The following is a 20,082-nucleotide window of genomic DNA, read 5'->3' as shown; positions in this document are numbered from 1 at the left end:
TTCAAATCAAACGGCATCACAGTATAGCAGATTAACCCCTGATCAGTGACGAATGCCGTCTTTTCTTGATCCTTCTTCCACAGTGGTATCTGGTGAAAGCCTGAATAGGCGTCCATGAAGCTCATCAAGGCGTGGCCGGCTGTAGCGTCGACCAGAATGTTGATCTTTGGGAGAGGATAGCTATCCTTCGGACATGCCTTATTCAAGTCTGTGTAACCTACACACATGCGCCAGGTTCCATTCGGCTTCTTTACAAGCACAACATTGGCAACCCAATCAGGGAAATAGCATTGCCGAATGAACCCAGCATCTAACAATTTCATCACCTCGGCGACTACCGCCTGACTTCTCTCCTCACCATGGTTCCTCTTCTTTAAATGGACGATTAGATCCGGGCAGACGCCTGACATCTCATCCACCCCAAAGGCAAAGATGTCTTTGAAGTCTTTTAACAAGTGGTGCAAGTCTGCACCAATTTCAGTAATAACAGTCGTCCCAACCTTAACAGTTCGGTCAGAAAGAGAGTCATCTAGGACGATGTCCATGTGTTCACCATTCAGCTAGAGACGGAGTTCATTCGGCCTTTAACCGGTTAGTGATTGCTATTGCCTTTTTTTTTTCCCGGCCACCATTTGGTAAGCCTTTCTCTTCTTACCGGCTACTGTTGCAGCAGGCGCAACTTCCTTGTCTTCGTTAAGGTTAGTTGTTTCTCCACTAGGGCCAGCTGCGACCACAGTGGGCTTGACATCAGAGAGGTAACACTCCCTGGCCATCTTCTGGTCTCCTCGCAGGAAGCCGACTGTTCCATCAACCTTCTCAAACTTGAGGAGTATAAGAGAAGGAATGATAAAAACCTTGGATTCATTCAAGCTGGGACGCCCCAAAATTATGTTGTAGGCCGTCAATTCTTCAACAACTAAGAATCGGACCATAATGTGGTGTCCCTCCCCTTTCTGGCCTAGACGAATAGGTAAGTCTATTTGACCTACCAGATATACCACACCACCTTTAAATCCCACCAAGGGATGAGAGACCTGGTGCATACTCTTGGGCTTGTACCTAAGCTTGGATCATCATGCGGCCTACTGACTCTTTCCTTTGCACTCGATGACAACAGGATCATCATGCGGCCTTCTAACTCTGCCCTTATCATCCTCAATAAAAACGACTTCGGGGAAGGAGTCCTTAAACACCTGACCCTCGTCGACTGAGTTAACATTGAGGCGCCTGACGTAGTCTTTATTACCCCAGATGGTAAGGCCGCCTCCAAGAAGCTGCCTTCTATTGTATAGATCGGAGTTTCATCAGTATCCAAACTATTAGGAAAGTGGGACTTCTTTTTAAGCGGTTGTCCAGTGTTAGTTTGTAGGGTAGCTTTGGACTTCATGACATAGGATTTGAGTACCCCTTTGTCATCCAGTGGGTCCAACAAACGCTTAAGGCTGTAGCATTCGTTGGTGTCGTTGCCAATATCCTCCTAGTAGTGGCAGTATTTGTTTTTGTTCCGATTTTTGGCGGAACCTTTCATAGGGGCCGGCTTCTCAATAGAAATATCCTTAATCTCCATGAGGATGGAGTAACTTTCTTTATTGAAATCGTACTTCGAGGAGTACGTCTTTGCTTATTTCTTTTTCTTCTGGGATGGCTGTTTAGTAGTATCAACCACCAAGACTTCTTTTATTTTCTTTTCTTCTATCATAGCTGGCTGTGATGGCCGACTCTCTCTCTTGTTAGCCCTCTCTCTTGTTAGACCTCTTTGAGTCTGACTGCATACTAATGTTACAAAGATTGGTCGCCTGTATATAGGCATCCGCCTCCATCAGTGCCTCTTGGAGGGTAGCCACCCACTTTCTGACAAGGTCAAACTTGAAGGCCGACCCGTCCTTCAGACCTTTGAAAAAGTCTTTGTAGGCTACCTCATCAGGAAGTCCTTGAATTTGAATTATCATTAGATTGAACTGCATGATATATGAGCGTAGCCCCTCCTTCTCTCCCTGCTGCATGGCTCCTAAGTCAAGACTTGTTTTCTTTGCAGGGATATTCATTGAAAAGTTTGACGCAAACAAAAAAGCAAGCGTCTTGAAGTTATTGATGCATCCGGCTGGCAGGTTGCCGAACCATTGCTCGGCGATGCCCTTCAATGTGGCCGGTAAGCATCTACACCATGTGGCATCGTCCAACCCTTGAAGATACATAAGGTTGGTGTATGCCATCAGGTGGTTCTTTGGGTTGGTGGTACCATCATAAGTACCTACGAACACATTTTTCACCTTGGCCGGCTGTGCGACCTCAGTTATTTCCTTGGAGAATGCAGTGGGTTGTTCTCCAAGTCTTAGCAGTCGGAGCTGTCAGTCCAAGGGCTGGACGTTATGTTTCGCCTACCCCCGGAAGAGGGTAGGCTGTATTTATGGTTGTCTATACGGCATGTATGGCTGCTGAGACGCATACGAGGCCACTTCGAACATCTAAGTACTAGAGTGAGCGGACTTGCCGCCTGTCTGGTCTTCTAGGTTTGATTGAGAATACCTCATTGAGGTATTCTAAAAGTTGTCATTGAAGTTTGACGTTGAGGCCGACTCCGACAGTTGCATATTCTTCTTTTTCTGGATTAACATCCAAGCATTAGAATATGTTTTCTTGGAACCATCCGGCTGTACATGTCGGATGGCCTTCCTCTTCCCTGGCTAAGGGAACCAAAGTCTAGCCAAGTTTATCAAGGGCTTATGTCCCTCCCTTGGTTCAGGGTAAGGAGTGGCCTCTCGGTCCTTGACCGGCTTATTCCTCCCAGAATGAGAGGGATTTTTGGCCAACTGTTCCTTGGTAGGGACATCCATCCGTTTATCAATAAGATCCTTTATCTCTCCTTTGAAACTTGTCATCAGAGTCATGAGCTCGTTTCTAGGGTGGATCCTTTGGCCACCAGGAGCTGACCAGCCGGCTGGCCGTCTGTTTCACTAGGCCCTGCCTGGTCGGTGTTATGTTCCCTCCTTTCGGTGGGACGGATACGCTGTGTTCTTAGGGACCCGTTAGGGGCCGTGTGTGTGGCGAGATCACATACGTAATCTGTATAGACCCGTACATCGACCATAAGCCGCTTCTCATTAAGAGGCGATACATGCTCTTGTGAAGTCATCTTAGAAGTACTCTCCCCACAGATGGCGCTAAATGTTTCGGGGTTTTTTTTTATCCTGCGGGAGAGTTACAATTTTAAGACCAACCTCTGGATGCATGTACCTCCAAACCAACAGAGACTCCTGTTGGTGGGGCTTCCGCCTCCAATAATCAAGTTAGAATATGTTTGAGGAGTAAAGTGCGGAAAGTAAAGGGTCTCTTTTAGATTCCAAGATAGTATCTGCAATGTGTAATACCTCATTTCGAGGTGTCAGGTGTCTTACTTTCTCTGATTGTGAATTAATTGTTTTTTCCCGAAGGAGAAACATCTCCCTTGTATAGGGTGTTGGAAAACGTGCACAGTACTAGGTTTCAGTAAACCTAGGACTGATTGGGCTTTGCCTAGGAATTTGGGCCGTTAGAGGCCAGTTTGCTAGTTAGCTATTTGTCTGCCACGTGTCGTGGCCTAATTTGTCTACCTTGGACCTCTCACGAGGTGACACATGGCGGACTTTGGTTGGTCCACGTGGTGGACACATGGAAGGGCTTGAGTGGTCCACGTGGTGGGGAAAAATTCCCTAATCAGTTACTAGTTCTCTCTCTCACAGATTAATTTGATTTGCAGCTAGAGAATCTGCTATTGGATTTGTATGGTGTTCTTAAAGTTACTAGAGAAGGTTGGGAGAAGGCTTAGAGAGGGCTCTTTAGCAAAGGGAGAGGCCTCTCTAAACTGGATCTTCCCAAACTTGCTTGAGAAGGCTTGGAGATGGGGCGGGGATTTGGCGGGTATAGGGCGGGATTTGGTGAGTATGGGGCGGGGATTTGGCGGGTATGGGGCGGAGACGGGGATGGGGCGGGGGTGGTTTTTGAGTTGGACTCGCCAGGTCCGGGAAGGGGATAATTTTCGGACCCGCCGTTGGGATGGGGGTAGGGATGGAGGTGAAATTGTGAGGCGGGGATGAGGATGGGAATGCCAAAACCCGCCCCGTTGACATCCCTAGGTATTATTTCTACAACAAATCCGAGAACAAAGTGTGTGTTGCTCATGATGGTGTCTTCTTGGATAAGGAACACCTTTCCAAAATGACAAGTGGGAGGAAAATCGAACTCGATGATGTTCGAGAGGATGAGCAACAAAGTCAACCTAACGAAATTGACAATCAAAGTGCTTTAGAAGCAGCCAATGACATTTGTCAGAGTCAAACCGACAATGCAAATGCTCAACCTATTACCCAGCGTAGGTTGCAACGGCCAAGATCTCGGTATTGTCTTAATCGAAGATTAAGACATCCTAGTTATGGATGGAGATGGGCCAGCTACATACAAACAAGCTATGGCGAGCCTCGACTCTCCATAATAGCAAGAGGACATGAAATTCGAGCTATCGGTTGCAAATGGATTTTCAAATTGGTTGATTTGCCCGAAGGTTACAAACCTATCGGTTCCAAATGGTTTTTCAAATTGAAAACCGACAAAGATGGAAATGTATCTATATATAAAGCTAGATTGGTGGCAAAAGGTTACAAGCAAATTCACGACATTGATTATGATAAAACCTTTTTGCTAGTCGCCATGCTTAAGTGCGTCTGGATTATCCTAGCGATTGCTGCATATTATGATTATGAAATATGGCAAATGATGTTAAAACCGCCTTTCTTAATGGGTTTTTGGAAGAAACTGTGTATATAACACAACTGGAAGGTTTTGTTGATCAAAGCAATGCTGGGAAGGTATGCAAGCTTAAGAAGTCCATTTATGGACTAAAGCAGGAAAGCAGAAGTTGGAATCTGTGATTCGATGAAGCCATTAGTAAGTTTTGTTTTATTTAAAAATCAAGATGAGTCTTGTGTTTACAAGAAGGTCAGTGGGAGTGACATTGCATTCCTCGCCTTATATTTCGATGAAATATTACTCATTGGAAACAACACTAAATTGTTAGAGTCCGTGAAGGGCTGGCTTGGAAAGTGTTTATCAATGAAGGACTTGGGAGAGGCAAAGTACATATCAGGCATCAAGATCTATAGGGATAGATCTAAAAGGATTATTGGATTAAGCCAAAGTACTTATATTGATAAGGTACTAGCACGATTCAACACGGAGGGGGCCAAGAGAGGGCACCTACCCATGTCACATGGCATAACTCTCAGCAAGAAGCAGTGTCCACAGACACCTTATGAGCGACTCAGGATGATTCAGATTCCATATGCTTCGCTTATTGGATTGATCATGTATGCCATGATATGTACTAGGTCGGATGTATCGTATTTATATTGATAAGGTACTGGTACGAGTTGATTCCAATCAGACCCAGGAGAGGTGCATTAGACTGCGGCCAACAATATCCTAAAGTACCTGAAAAGGAACAAGGATAAGTTTCTGGTCTATGGTGGTAGTAATGATTTGGTTGTTGAAGGTTATACTGACGCGAGCTTCCAGACTAACAAAGACGACTCCAAGTTGCAATCAGGGTGCATATTCTGTCTAAATGGAGGAGCGTTTAGTTGGAAGAGTGCTAAGCAAAGAACCACTGCAGATTCTACAACTGAAGCCGAACATTTGGCAGCTTCGGAAGCAGCTAAGGAGGCAGTTTGGATTCGTAAGTTCATTAGTGAACTTGATATTGTACCCTCCATCAACGAACCAACAGACCTTTATTGTGATAACAATGAAGCTATTGCTTAGGCTAGAGAGCCAAGGGAACATCAGAAGGTCAAACATGTCAAGCGACGATTTCACATGATAAGGGAATGGATGTCCGAGGGTGAAATCAGAATTTGTAAGATTGGAACGGACGAAAATGTAGGCGATCCATTGACTAAAACTTCCCTCATGTGAAGCACAACAAGCACGTTAAGCAAAAGGAATCAAGCATGTTGGAGATTGGCTTTGATCTCCCTGTATGTAATTTAATTAAATTTGATGTCTTAATGTAAAACACTATGTTGAACCATTCGGATTGGAGCAATTAAATTTCTGCAAATTTATTATTACTCCATTTCTATTTAATTGTGGTTTAGAATTAAATAATGAGTCTATTCGATTTTTTAGAATATTCAAAACAGTGTATCAAGACCATGTCTTGGATAAAGAAACACCTGTTAAGTGAACATTGAATATTTCAATAAAAAATTATCCCTAATCAAGGTCATTTAAACAATGGACGATTAATGACCACTTGAGATTAGTGTGTAGTATGGTTTATAGCACCGTTGCTTGTGTTATGAGGACATGATTGTCATAAATCATTTGCACAGGTATTGGTTTAGAACCATACCAGATTGACCTATGAGAATACTTTAAGAGATATAAAATCGTCATAAGTATATTTCTCATTATAGCTATCGGAACCTTTTTTCCTCCACCATGAGTATTGCGCGTTCTCTTGTTTGAGTAATAGTCATTTTGATGTTGTCAAACGTCTGCCGTAAATGGAGATTATAACGGAAACACTTGGGCGACTAGGTCAGATGGATTTTCGTCTTATCGAATTCAGAAATCAAGAAAAAATTCTAGACATAATAAGGATGACGAAGAATCTTACCTTATAGTTCATGAAGAGACATTAAGAGACATAGGAAATGGGACATACAGTAATTGCACACTTGTCCAGAAGGACAAGTGGGAGATTGAAAGGAATGGTGTCCTTCCAATAAGTGTATTATTCCGATAGAGGGTTCGAAATTATTAGAAAGCTAATTCTTCAGTGAGGTCAAGTGATCGGAATGCCTAGGTGGAGGCCGCTTCCGATCAATAATATTAATGTATAATTAATGTTACGGGTTAATCTAGACTGAACCCTTTGGGTCGTACCCCAGTCGAATAACCGATCCGAGATGACGAATCAATCTGAAGGATTGGATGAGTCATTAGAATATTACAAACAACGACGTCGGATGTAGAGTTTTGAGCTTCGAAACCGAGCGTCGCAAGTCGAGTTGAGTTTAGAATTTGATGAGACAAAAAATCAAGCAAGTGACAAGTTCGAGATAGGCCGTAGCCTTGCATTAGCCTAGCCATGCCAGTGCTAGGCTAGCCTAGGCTACCAAGCAAATCGCAAAGCATGCGACAAGCCTAGCATGCTACCATGGCTGGTGCTGCTGGTCGAAAGCATGTTAGAAGCTAGCGCATGCTAGCGTGATAGTGTGCAGGGCCACGCACCCAGCCGCATTGCTTGCATGAGCATGAGCATCGCAGCATGCTGGGCATCGCACCGCACAGCACGCAGCATCACAAGTCATGCGTGCTTATGTGTGGTTGTGCGTGCTTGCTAGCCAAGCAGCACCAGCTATCGCAACATGCTGTGCATGCGTGCCAGTATAGCAGCACCAAGCAGCAGCACGCACCAAGCAGCAGCATCGCAGCAACGCATGCGTGGCTTGCTTGCTGCACACATGCGTGTGTTAGCTGGCAGGGATGCCTAGTCTTGGTTCTAGGCGTCACCTTTTAGCGTTGGCAGCCAAGTCAAGCTGCCAGCCAGCCACGTGGCGTGGTCAACCCGGTCGTGGGAGGGGACCATTCGATTGATGTTTGGCTTGGGGAACAAGTTATTTTGGTCCCCCTCTATGGTGGTCCTCACCAACCCTTGCTCTCCATATGACACTTGGAGCTTGTTGATTGCTTTGCAATTTAATTTATTTTTGATTAAAATAAATGTTGGGTTTCGTAGAGTCCGACTCTAAGCGGAAGGGAAACCCACCTAAGACCCGCACACTAATTAAAGCGACTAAGCATGCAATCACTAATTAAACAACAATTAAGAGAGAGAAGGAAAAGACATTCTTACCCTTGTCGCGTGCTTCGCTCGAATCCCGAGCTCTTACTTGAACCCCGCAAATGCAAGGTCTCCAACGGCTCTTACCCACGAACACGAATCGAACGATCCATGTCCCGAAGGTTAGTCGGGACCCGACCAATAAAAACTAGAATTTTACGAACTTTTCATAAGGAGATGCCTTTTTAGTTCAACTCAAGTGTTCTTCCCAAATCCCAAAACCTTGTTATTTATAGGGAAATGAACCTTGAATTCCCACTCTTAATCAATATGGGAGATTTGCAATTTTCTCATCTTATTTTAATTAAAACAAAATTAAAATTGCAAAGGAATCAATAAGTTACAAGTGGCACAAGGAGGAATAGTGATTAGGTAAGGATAATTTCCAAGGGGGGGGGGGTACCATAGCCTTGGTGCCCAAGGCAATGCCCACAACCCTTGGTCCCTACTTGTTCAAAACCGGCATCCTCTATGTGGTTGGCTAGCAGCCTGCCTTGGCTGCCAAAGTTGTCAGCTGACGCCTAGCACTGATCGGGGGATAATAGGTCGTTGGTCTACTATCCTAGATCAAATTTACAATTTATATTCCTAACCTAACTCTATCAAGTTCACAGTAGATAGTGGCAAGCTAGGGTCGAACCACAAGGACTAAGTGTATTAATTTGAGCTAATTAAACTAGTAGGAAGGTTGTGAGAAAGAGAGAGAAACAACTAAAACACTACTTAAAGCAATTAACAAGGTACTAGGGAAAGGGGAATCAAATTATATTAATAAATTTAATGACAAGTTGCAATAGATGATCATTATCTCAATCAGGAACGAATAAAACACTCAACTCACTCTCGCGCAATTAAGCATGCTAATTATCCTACAAAGCTAACTCACTCCCGTGCAAATAGCCTAGCAAAGGTACGGAAGAATCTAGACTCTCAATCAACTCATTTCCGCACAATTGATTGCAAGCATAATGAATAACCTAGAATCAATTAGCTAAAAAGATTCTAGTCAATGTAAGCATCATCCAAACACAATAATCAAGAATCAATTGCATACTAATCACAACTAATCACTCAATCCATCAACCTAACCTTCATCCATTTCCCTAGATCAAAAACTAAGCAAACATAATGAAGATGAACATGGAAAACAAGATAAAACTAGAATTAAAGAAAGAATCAAACAACCAAACTAATTAAATACTCTAATCAACAATGAATTAAAGAAAAACAATAATTAAACAAAGCAATAAAGGTGAGAGAAAGTTAGAAAAGCTCATTGAATAGATGAGAAGAGAATCCACAAAGTTGCTTCTTCAACGTCCCAAATCTCCATTGAAATCCAAGCTTTCTCTCTCTAAAACTACTCCTAAACTAGAGAGAGAAAATCCTAATCTAACCCTAATCCTAATTAGAGGAGAGAGGAAATTTAAAACTCTCCATTAGAAAATCTAGGAAGTCTTCTATTTATATTACAAGAAAATAAAGAAGGAAATCCGGAATTAAAGCTTGAAAAAGACCCAGAATGCCGCGCCCGTGGGCCTTTGAGCCGCGCCTGCGGCAAGGCATCTCCAGAAAGTTGCAAATCCGGGAAAACAGATTGCCACGCCCACGGCAATAATGGCCGCGCCCGCGGGTGTTATGGTCGCGCCCGCGGAGGCTGCGTAGCCTAACAGTATCTTGCAGATTCAAACGGCCATAACTTCTGTTCTAGAAAGCCTCTTGGGGTGTGAGACCTACTGTTGGAAAGATTTTTAAGTCTAGTTTCCAATGCAATTTGAATCGCCTCAATCTCAAGTATATATAAAACGTTATGGCTGAAAGAGTGAACAAGACTCGGTTTAAGACCTTCTACGAGCTTCAAGCTTTTTTGTCCCAAGCTTCTTAGCTTCTTCCTTAGCTTCAAGCTTCTACTATTCAACTTTCTTGCCTTTTCTCGGGTCATAAGCATCGAAGAAAGCGTTAAGAACCTACACAAATAGACCAAGAGAGAAAAGAGTGAAAGAACACATAGAAAAACATGCAAATCAAGCTAAAAACCGAGCAAAAAGCATATTATTCACAATTAAGGCCTAAAACCATAAACTAACACAAATATAACTAAAACAAGAGTAAAAGGAATAGAAATAACAAAGAAACACCAAAGTAAACATAAAACTAAGGGAGAAAATTGCCATAATATGTGTCATAAATGACACTTATCAAGCACCAAGGCTTGGCAGCCAGCTAGCACATCTAGCACCCAACACGCACATAGCGCAGCCAGCTAGCAAGCACCCCACGCATAGCCAGCATGCATGATGCTAGCGAGCCACGCATGTTGGGCGCTGCAATGCTAGGCATACGCACATGCACGCTGCTGCTTGGTGCTGTGCTAGCGATGCACACGCAAACGCACGCTGCTGCTGCTTAGTGTTGTGCTAGTGATGCACACGCACATGCACTTTGCTGCTGCTTGGTGCTGTGCTAGCGATGTACACGCACATGCACGCTGCTGCTACTTGGTGAAGTGCCAGCGATGCACTTGCATATGCATGCTGCGATGGTGTGACGAGTAGTGCTAGGCCTTGCCTAGCGCCAGCACCTAGCATGCTAACAAGGCCTAGCCTTGCGGATGCTTGGGCGCATGGCTTGATAGCAAACACGCAAGGGCCTAGCACGCCTAGCATGCTAGGCTTGCGATGGATGTTACCTAGCCTATCCCTCACATGGCTAGGCCAATGCGAGGCTACAACTAGCCTCGTACTTGTAACTTGATTGATTTTGCGTCTCGTCGAATTCTAAATTTGACTCGACTTGCGATGTTCGATCTTCACACTCTATGATCGATATCCGACATGTTTGTTTGTAAAACTCCGACGACTCATCAAATCCCTCGGATTGATTTGTCGTCTCGGATTAGTTGTTCGTTTGGGTTCGACCCGAAGGGTTTAGTCAAGATTAAGCTGTAATATTAATTGTACAGTAATATTACTGATCGGAAGCGGCCTACACCTAGGCATTCCGATCACTCGACCTTACTGATGAATTAGCTGTCCGATAATTATGAACCCTCTATCGGAATAATAAACTTGTTGGAAGAACACCATTCCTTTCAATCTCCCACTTGTCCTTCCGGACAAGTGTGCAAATTGTGTATAACCCCTTTCCTATGTCTCTTAATATCTCTTCATGAACTATAAGGTAAGATTCTTCGTCATCCTTATTACGTCCAGAAGTGTTTCTCGATTCTCGATTTCGACTGTCAATAAATAGATGATTTCTAAAATCCATCTAAGCACGGCCATGTATTTTTACAGTCTCGCTCATCGAGAGTCCTTAACCAAGACATGTTCCCTATTGTTAATAAGGGGACATTCCCAGTCTTGTACTGTAAGCTTCCCTTACTAAGAGGACCTAGTCGCCTGAGTGCTGCCGTTATAATCCCTATTTGCGACAGACGTTTGATAACATCAAAATGACTAGTACTCAAACAAGAGTACTTGCAATACTCATGGTCGAGGAAAAAGGTTCTGATAGCAATAATGAGAAATGTACTTATGACGATTTGATACCTCTTAAAGTATTCTCATAGGTCTATCCGGTATAGTTCCAAACTAGTACTTGTGCAAATGATATATGACTTTCATGTCCTCGTAGCATAAGAAACAGTGCTATAAATCATACTACACACTAATCTCAAGTGTTCATTAATTGTCCATCGTTTAAATGACCTCGATTAGGGCTTATTTTCGATTAAAATATTCAATGTTTACTTTACAGGTGTTTCTTTATCCAAGAGATGGTCTTGACTCCTTGTTTTGAATATTCTCAAAAATCTAATGGACTCATTCTTTAATTCTAAACCACAATTAAATAGATATTGAGTAATCATAAATTTGCAGAAAATCTAATTGCTCAAAAATTGAATGGTTCAACATAGTGTTTAACATTAAGACATCAAGTTTAATTACAACGTGCTTGTTGTGCTTCACTTGAGACAAAGGTTTAGTTAGAGGATCGACTACATTGTCGGCCGTTCAAATCTTATAAATTCTGATTTCACCTTCGAATTTCCATTCCCTTATCATGTGAAATCGCCGCTTGACATGTTTGACCTTTTGGTGTTCCTTTGGCTCCCTGGCCTGAGCAATAGCTCCATTGTTATCACAATAGAGGTCTATTGGACCCTTGATTGAGGGTACAACACCAACTTCACCAATGAACTTACAAATCCAAACTGCCTCCTTAGCTGCTTACGAAGCTGCCAGTTATTCGGTTTTAGTTGTAGAATCTGTAGTTGTGCTCTGCTTAGCACTCTTCCAACTAAACGCCTCTCTATTAAGGCATAATATGTTTCCCGACTGCGACTTGGAGTCGTCTTTATTAGTCTCGAAGCTCACGTCAGTATAACCTTCAATAACCAGCTTATTAAGCCACCATACACTACGAATTTATCCTTGTTCCTTTTTAGGTACTTTATGATATTCTTGGCTGCAGTCTAATGCGCTTCTCCTGGATCTGATTGGTATCGACTTATGGCACTCAACGCATACAATACATCCGGCCTAGTAAATATCATGGCATACATGATCGATCCAATAAGCGAAGCATATGGAACCTGACTCATTCTCTCTCGCTCATCAGGTGTCTGTAGACACTGTTTCTTGCTGAGAGTTATGCCATGGGACATGGGTATGTACCCTCTCTTGGCCCCTTCCATGTTGAATTGTGCTAGTACCTTATCTATGTAAGTACTTTGGCTCAATCCAATCATCCTCTTAGATCTATCCCTATAGATCTTGATGCCCAATATGTACTATGCCTCTCCAAAGTCCTTCATTAAAAAGTACTTTCCCAGCCAGCCCTTTACGGACTCTAAAAGTTTAGTGTTGTTTCCAATGAGTAATATATCATCGACATATACGACTAGGAATGTGATGTCAGTCCTACTGACCTTCTTGTAGACACAAGACTCATTTGGATTCTTAATAAAACTAAACTTACTAATGGCTTCATCAAATTGCAGATTCCAACATCTGCTTGCCTGCTTTAGTCCATAAATGAACTTCTTAAGGTTGCATACTTTCCCAGCATTGTTGGATCGACAAAACCTTCCAGTTGTGTCATATACACAGTTTCTTCAAAAATCCCATTAAGGAAGGTAGTTTTGACATCCACTTGCCATATTTCGTAATCGTAATATGCAACAATTGCAAGGATTATCCGGACGGACTTAAGCGTTGCAACTGGTGAAAAGGTTTCATCATAATCAACTCCTTGAATTTTCCTGTAACCTTTTACCACCAGTTTAGCTTTGTATATAGATACATTTCCATCTTTGTCCGTTTTCAATTTGAAAATCCATTTGCAACCAATAGGTTTATAACCTTCGGGCAAATTAACCAAGTCGCAGACTTGATTTTCAGACATAGAGTCCATCTCGAATTTCATGGCCTCTTGCCATTTAGCAGAGTTGGGGCTCGTCATAGCTTGTTTGTATGTCGTCGGCTCATCTCCATCCATAACTAGGATGTCTTGATCTTTGGTTAAGACAATACCAAGGTATCTGTCTGGTTTAGATCTTGGTCATTGTGACCTACGCACGGTAATAGGTTGAGCATTTACATTATTTGTTTGACTCTGACCAATGTCAACAGCTGCTTCTAAAGCACTTTGATTGTCAGTTTTGTCATGTTGACTTTGTTGCTCTACCTCTCGAACTTCGTCGAGTTCGATTTTTCTCCCACTTGTCATTTAGGAAAGGTGTTCCTTCTCCCAAAAGACACCATCACGAGCAACAAACACTTTTCTCTCGGATTTATTGTAGAAGTAATACCCCTTGGTTTCTTTTGGGTAGCCCACAAAGAAACACTTGTCCGATTTTGGGTAAAGTGTGTCAGAAATTAATCTCTTGACATATGCTTCGCAACCCCAAATCTTAAGAAAAGACAACCTCGGAGGTCTCTGGTCCATAATTCATATAAAGTCTTTTAGACAGCTTTTGACGGAGCACGATTCAGTGTTAGTGCCGCATTTAGAAGTGCGTGTCCCTAGAAAGAGATAGGAAGTTCACTAAGACCCATCATTGATCGAACCATGTCAACTTTGAAAGAATACTGTTTTCTTTTAAGTGATCGTCGAATTCATGGCTCAAATACTCGCCACCTCAATCCGATCGAAGTGCTTTTATTTTCTTGCCAAGTTGATTTTCAACTTCACTCTGAAATTTTTTGAATGTCTCAAAGGATTCAGATTTATTCGACATAAGGTAGACATAACCATATCCACTACAGTCGTCCGTGAAGGTAATGAAATATCGATAACCTTGCCTTGCGGGTGTATTATTGGTCGACATACGTCCGTATGTATTAGACCTAATAAGTCACTTGCCCTTTCTCCCAACTTGGAGAATGAAAACTTTATCATCTTGCCTAATAGACATCCTTCGCAATTTTCAAACGACTCCAAGTCGAATGAGTCAAGAACACCTTCTTGAAAAATTTTCTTGATGCATTTGACGTTAATGTGGACAAGACGACAATGCCACAAGTAGGTTTAATTTGACTCGATGGTCTTAGCCCTTTTGGCGGTATCATAAATTTGTCTAAACATATTCAATTTTATAGAACATATGAACAAGACATTTTAATAAACCATTGATTAAGTCATGTTATCAAAATAATTTGGTGTCCAACGCCATAGATAAATAATAGGTTCAAAAGCATAAGAAAACAACCATTGTTTAACTATAAATCATAGACAAAATAAATGTGCCTACAAACAAGATCAAAAGACCATCTTTGTTGTCCGCTTGCAGTTGCACATCCACTTGTGAAGCCATCTCACTTGGTTCCTGAAAAGGCAACGTAAAGTGAGTCATATGTGGTATCCAATACCTATGAATATTTTTAAACACAAGTGTTAATGAAGATAGCTGAGGCAGATGCCACATTCCTCTCCTCCTCATCCTTTCGGAAGAGCTTGCATTCCCTCTTGTAGTGGCCTTGCCCACCACAATAGAAGCACCGCATCTTTGCCTTGTTCTTGAACTCTCTTCTCCTTGCTCTCAAGGGCCTCTCGGTCACTCCAAAGGCGGTGGCTCGGCTAAGTAGTTGCACAACCTCCTTTAAAGAGCGTGGCTCCTTTCCCGCAGCTATATGTACTCTAAGTGCATCATAGCTCGAGTGGAGTGAAGCAAGCAAGATATGCCCTGCCATCTAATCCTCCAATGAGATTCCAAGAAGTTGCATGTCTTTGAAGAGCCTAGTCATTTGAAGCAAATGAGATCGGGGGGGCATCCCGGGTCTCAATTTAGTATTGTAGACCCTTGATCAATGCCGGCGCCTTTCCTTAGCAAGAAAACCCACATCCGGTGGCTTTATCTTCATGTTTGAGAGTGACCTAGTCAAATCAAACATGAGTCCATCATAGTTTCCATTGTCACTCTTGGTGACTCTTATGTTGACAACATCCTCTAATGATTTGAGGAAAATGTCCGGATAATAGAAGGAGAGCTTTTCCTTCCAATCTTCCAGGATGGAATTAGCCATTAGATGTGTGACTTTCTTGCAATCGGAAGACCATTTCTCATGAGCCTCATCGCTCATGATTCCCTTAGAGAAGAAGCTTGGAATGGGAGTATCAAGACTGTACTCGAAGGAACAATTCCGAAGAGTTTTCCTGAGTTCCTCCTCCCACTCCTTGAAGTTAACCAAGTTAAGGCTAAAACCCAACTTGTCGGGGAGTTCCGGGCACATAGAGTTGTTGTTTTAATTACTTGCAGACATGTTTCTACAAATGAAAGAATTTGAAATGAAAAACAATTCATAAACCAATAAGTTTGAAATTTTAAGCGTTCATGCAAAATTTCAATCTTATTGAGCATTTTATCCACGCATTAACATTAGTCCCTTTTAGGCGAGAATAAAATTATTCCGAGATCCCAAAAAGAAAAAAGTCATTTAGCATGCTTTAGGGTAATGATGTGTGGCGTTTATGCTACCTTTTCACCCAATTTCATTAGAGGTTTCCCCCGGAATTGTCACTTGCTTATGCCTTTTCTTACTCATTTTATCTCGATTTGAGTTGCTTAGCTCCCCCTCGTGTTTTCCCTTTCCTTTTGTCTTTTCTTCTACTTTCACTCCTTTTTAGTGCGTTTTGACAGTTTCTAGCGCGCGCGGGCGATTCTTGGATCAATTGTTGAAATAGAGATGCTAGGAAGCTTGCTAGGGGAGTGGAGATGCAAGGAAGGAGAGGGTGCGCAGCAAAGAAGGGCCGCGGGCGCGGCACAGATAGCCGCGGGCACGGATAGGGCTTCAAGCAAGCAATCCTAACCTTTCGAGATGCCCAAGAAATGGCTAGCTGTGGGCGCGGTCTGGACCCTCGCGGGCACGACACTTTACCCCGCGGGCGTGGCACTTTACCCCACAGGCGCGGCACTGCGGGTTTGGCGCAGCTCACACCCAGCTCGTAGAGAGCGCGGCTGTTGGCTGGAGAGCCCTCTCTCTTGCCCATTTCTCCGTATTTTGGAGAAGACTATAAAAACCTCTTGGCTTGAATTTTTAAGGACACTATTCCATTAGCATCAAAAATATTACTTAGCGAGAGAAAATCTAGGATTTCTAGAGAGAGAAAAACACTTATTTGGTAATCAAATATTCAAGCCTTCTTCTAGATTGTTGCTACTACTTTGATGATTTGGTAATCTTTCATCTTTATAATATCAATCTTTACTTTTGTTTGTCTAGTTTTTGACTTTCTTGGTTTTATTGTTCTTACTTGTGTTTTCCTTCATAAATATTCAAGCTTTATTAGTTACTTTGATTTCCTTTCAAGTTAGAATCATGTTAGGTTGTGTTGATTTCGAATATATGCTTATGTTAGTTGTCATGGCTATTCCTTTTCTTCTAGCTTAGGTTTTTAGCTAGGGAAGGGGGTGAAAATCATGTGTATTTGATTATCTATTGATTATTGATTGGGATTTATTCTTGAGTTGATGATTTGAACTAAAATATGCTTGGAGTTAGTGTGTGCACCTCTAATCCCGAGAATCTAGCCCTTGATTGAATGCATGAGAATGATTTAATCTAGGTATGAATGATTTCGTCGATTTGCTTGAGTAGTTTCATGAAAATGAACTATCTTAGGTAGAGTTTATACTGCTAAAATTGGTTTCTTATCGGTTTTCATTAGTATTCATTGTTCATGATTGAATCCCCCTCTCCCTAGTGCTTTTTCCATTGTTATCTCTTTATCCCAATCATTTTACTTGCATATAGAAGTGATCTTTCTTATCCCTTGTTTTTAGTTTGAACTTGACTCATTAGTTGATAGTTTGTCTATAGGATTTCTCACAACTATATCTCAACACCCTCTTTGTTACTAGAAATTTATCCTAGATATCATATTAATTGTGCTAAACCCCTGTTTCCTTGGGAATCGACCCTACCTTACCACTATCTAAAGAAATTTTCATAGAGATAGGTTAGGAGAAATAAATTGTAATTTTGATCTAGGGTAGTAAACTAACGACCAATTGTCCAACAACAAAAATTTTGCGCCGTTGCTTGGGAAACGACTTGTTTTGCACTTTTAATTTGTGTTATTAGTGGATTTGTTGCTTTTTGTATTATCCTTTTTCCACTTGCTAGTCATTGCTAATTGTTTGCTTAGCTTTGGTGAATGCAAAGAAGATCTCAAGGACCACCTACTCACAACATTGATCACGAAATCGACCGCACCTTGAGACAAGTCCGTAGACTTTATCAAGAAGAGGGGCGAGGTTTTGGTGGCATATTTGATATTGAGAGTGATTCTTGTTCTTCACATTCCTAAGGCGAAGAAACGGCGGGACAACAAGTGGATGTTTTATTTCGTGAGTTTGGTAATCCGGAAGACTATGAGCTCACCGGTGGGATATTGCTACCCGTCACGGTAACTAACTTCACCATCAATCCTCAATACACTCGAATGGTTCAAGTGGAGCAATTCTCGAGTTCGCCAAGTGAAGACCCCATTGAGCATCTTGATAGATTTCTTGAACTTTGTGCCATAATACAAACCAACCAAGTTTCTCAAGAATACATTCGGATGCATCTATTCCGACAATCTCTTGCGGGGAGGGCAAAGAAGTGGCTCAAGCAAGTCAAGCCTAATTCTCTCACAACATGGAGGGAAATTGTCCAAGAATTTTGAAAAAAGGTTCATTTCCGAAGAGAAAACCGCCGACATGAGGAGGAAGATTGCATCTTTTGAACAAGAGGCGGAGGAAAGCCTTAGTGAAGCTTGGGAGAGGTTTAAAGAGTTGGTGCAAGCATGTCCCCACCATGAATACAATCAAAGCTTACTCTTGAGGTTCTTCTATGATGGCTTGGAATCAGTGTCTCGAGCTAATTTGGATGCGGGGGCGGGTGGACAATTGATCAAAGTCCCTCAAAATCAAGTTGAAGCAACAATTGAAGAGGTAGTCAACAACTACTCTTGGGGGGGTAGGAGGAATGCACCAAAGAAGGGTGGAAAGTATGAGTTGGAAAAGGTTGATCAATTACAACATCAAATTAAGCTTTTGACAAAGGGGCTTGCAAAGTTGAACACCAATGTCACTAGTGGTGCAAGCTCCTCCCAAGTCAACTCTTTCTCTTGTCAAGATTGTAGTGGTAAAAACCATGACACATCCTATTGTGGAGGTTTAAGCCCGGAGCATGTAGCGGCATACAATACAAGGCAAGAAGGATATAGGGGAAATGGTGGAGGAGTAGCTTGGAGACAACCACCACCCGGATTTGCAACCCAACCTCAACAATGGAATCAACAAGCTCAACAACCATACAACTCCCACACCCAATATCAGAACCCACCTCCATTCCAAACCCAAAATCAAAGAGGAAACTACCCAAGAAACAACCAACACAATAATCAACACCAATACCACAATCAAAATCAAGCGACTCAAAGGAGTCAAGAGCAAGCATCTCAACCCAATTCTACTCAAACTCATATTCTTCAAAAACTTCAATCCATGAATCAACAAATTCAAGAAGTCAAGTCTCATAACAAGATGGTTGATTCACAACTAGCTCAATTGGCCGAGAGGGTTCCTTTCAACTCATCTTCTACTTTACCCGGACAATCACAAACCAACCCTTCCAATATTGTGAAACCCGACTCTTGCAAGGCAATCACATTGAGATCGGGTACATCCTATGAGGGTCCCAAGGAAGGGGATAAAGAAGGAAGGAGAAGAGAGGATGAGTGAAGATAAAGAAGTTGAAGAAGAGAAGGTTGATGAGAAAGAGAGAAGTATGGAGAAAAAGAAGTCTAAGTATGTGGTGACATCCTCAACTTCTAGTGAGGCTAGAAATCTTGATGGACCGGCTCTTTTTCCCGGTCGACTTGCGGAGAGAAAATTGAATGACAAATTTGCAAGGTTTCTAAGTGTGATGAAAAACTTACACATTAACCTCCCTTTCATTGAGGTTGTCACACAAATGCCTTCATACTCCAAGTTCTTGAAAGACATTCTCACCAAAAAGAGGAAGCTTAATGATGAGCTTATCACTCTTCCCTTTCAACTGAGTGCACTCGTTCAACAGAAAATTCCCACGAAGCAAAAGGATCCGGGAAGCTTCACCTTGCCGGTTAAGATTGGGAACATGGAAGCTAGGGGAGCCTTAGCTGATCTTGGAGCAAGTGTTAGTTTGATCCCTCTATCCATTGCTCAAAAGCTTAACATTGAGATGATCCCCACAAGGAAAACCATTCAATTGGCCGACCGTTCGGTGAAGCTACCTTGTGGTGAGCTTGAAGATGTCCCTATTCAAGTTGGGCATATATATGTGCCTTGTGACTTTGTAGTGATGGATATGAAAGAAGATGTGGATACACCCTTGATTTTGGGCCTTGAAGCTCTTAAGACCTTGGGGGCGGTGATCAATTGCAAGAACAATACCATTACATGTGAGGTGGCCGATGAAAAAATTGTCTTTGAATTCTCTAAGCTACTCAAGACCCCCATGGTTGAGAAGTGCTATAGGGTTGATGTTGTTAATGAAGATCTAGATTGTTTGGGAAGGGTTATGATGAGTCCTCAAGATCCAATGGTTGAAGCTCTTACATGTGAGGAAGAGTACTTCTCTCAAGAAGCAAAGAAGTTTGTCATGGCCATCGAAGAAGCCAAAGAGGAGGAAGCGAGTGATTCTTAGCATGAGGAGCTAGAATTTGAG

Source organism: Chenopodium quinoa, unplaced genomic scaffold (genome assembly GCF_001683475.1).
Source record: "Chenopodium quinoa cultivar QQ74 unplaced genomic scaffold, ASM168347v1, whole genome shotgun sequence".
Classification (NCBI taxonomy): domain Eukaryota; kingdom Viridiplantae; phylum Streptophyta; class Magnoliopsida; order Caryophyllales; family Amaranthaceae; genus Chenopodium; species Chenopodium quinoa.
The sequence above is the reverse complement of the archived record's forward strand: the minus strand, read 5'-3'. Positions refer to the sequence as shown.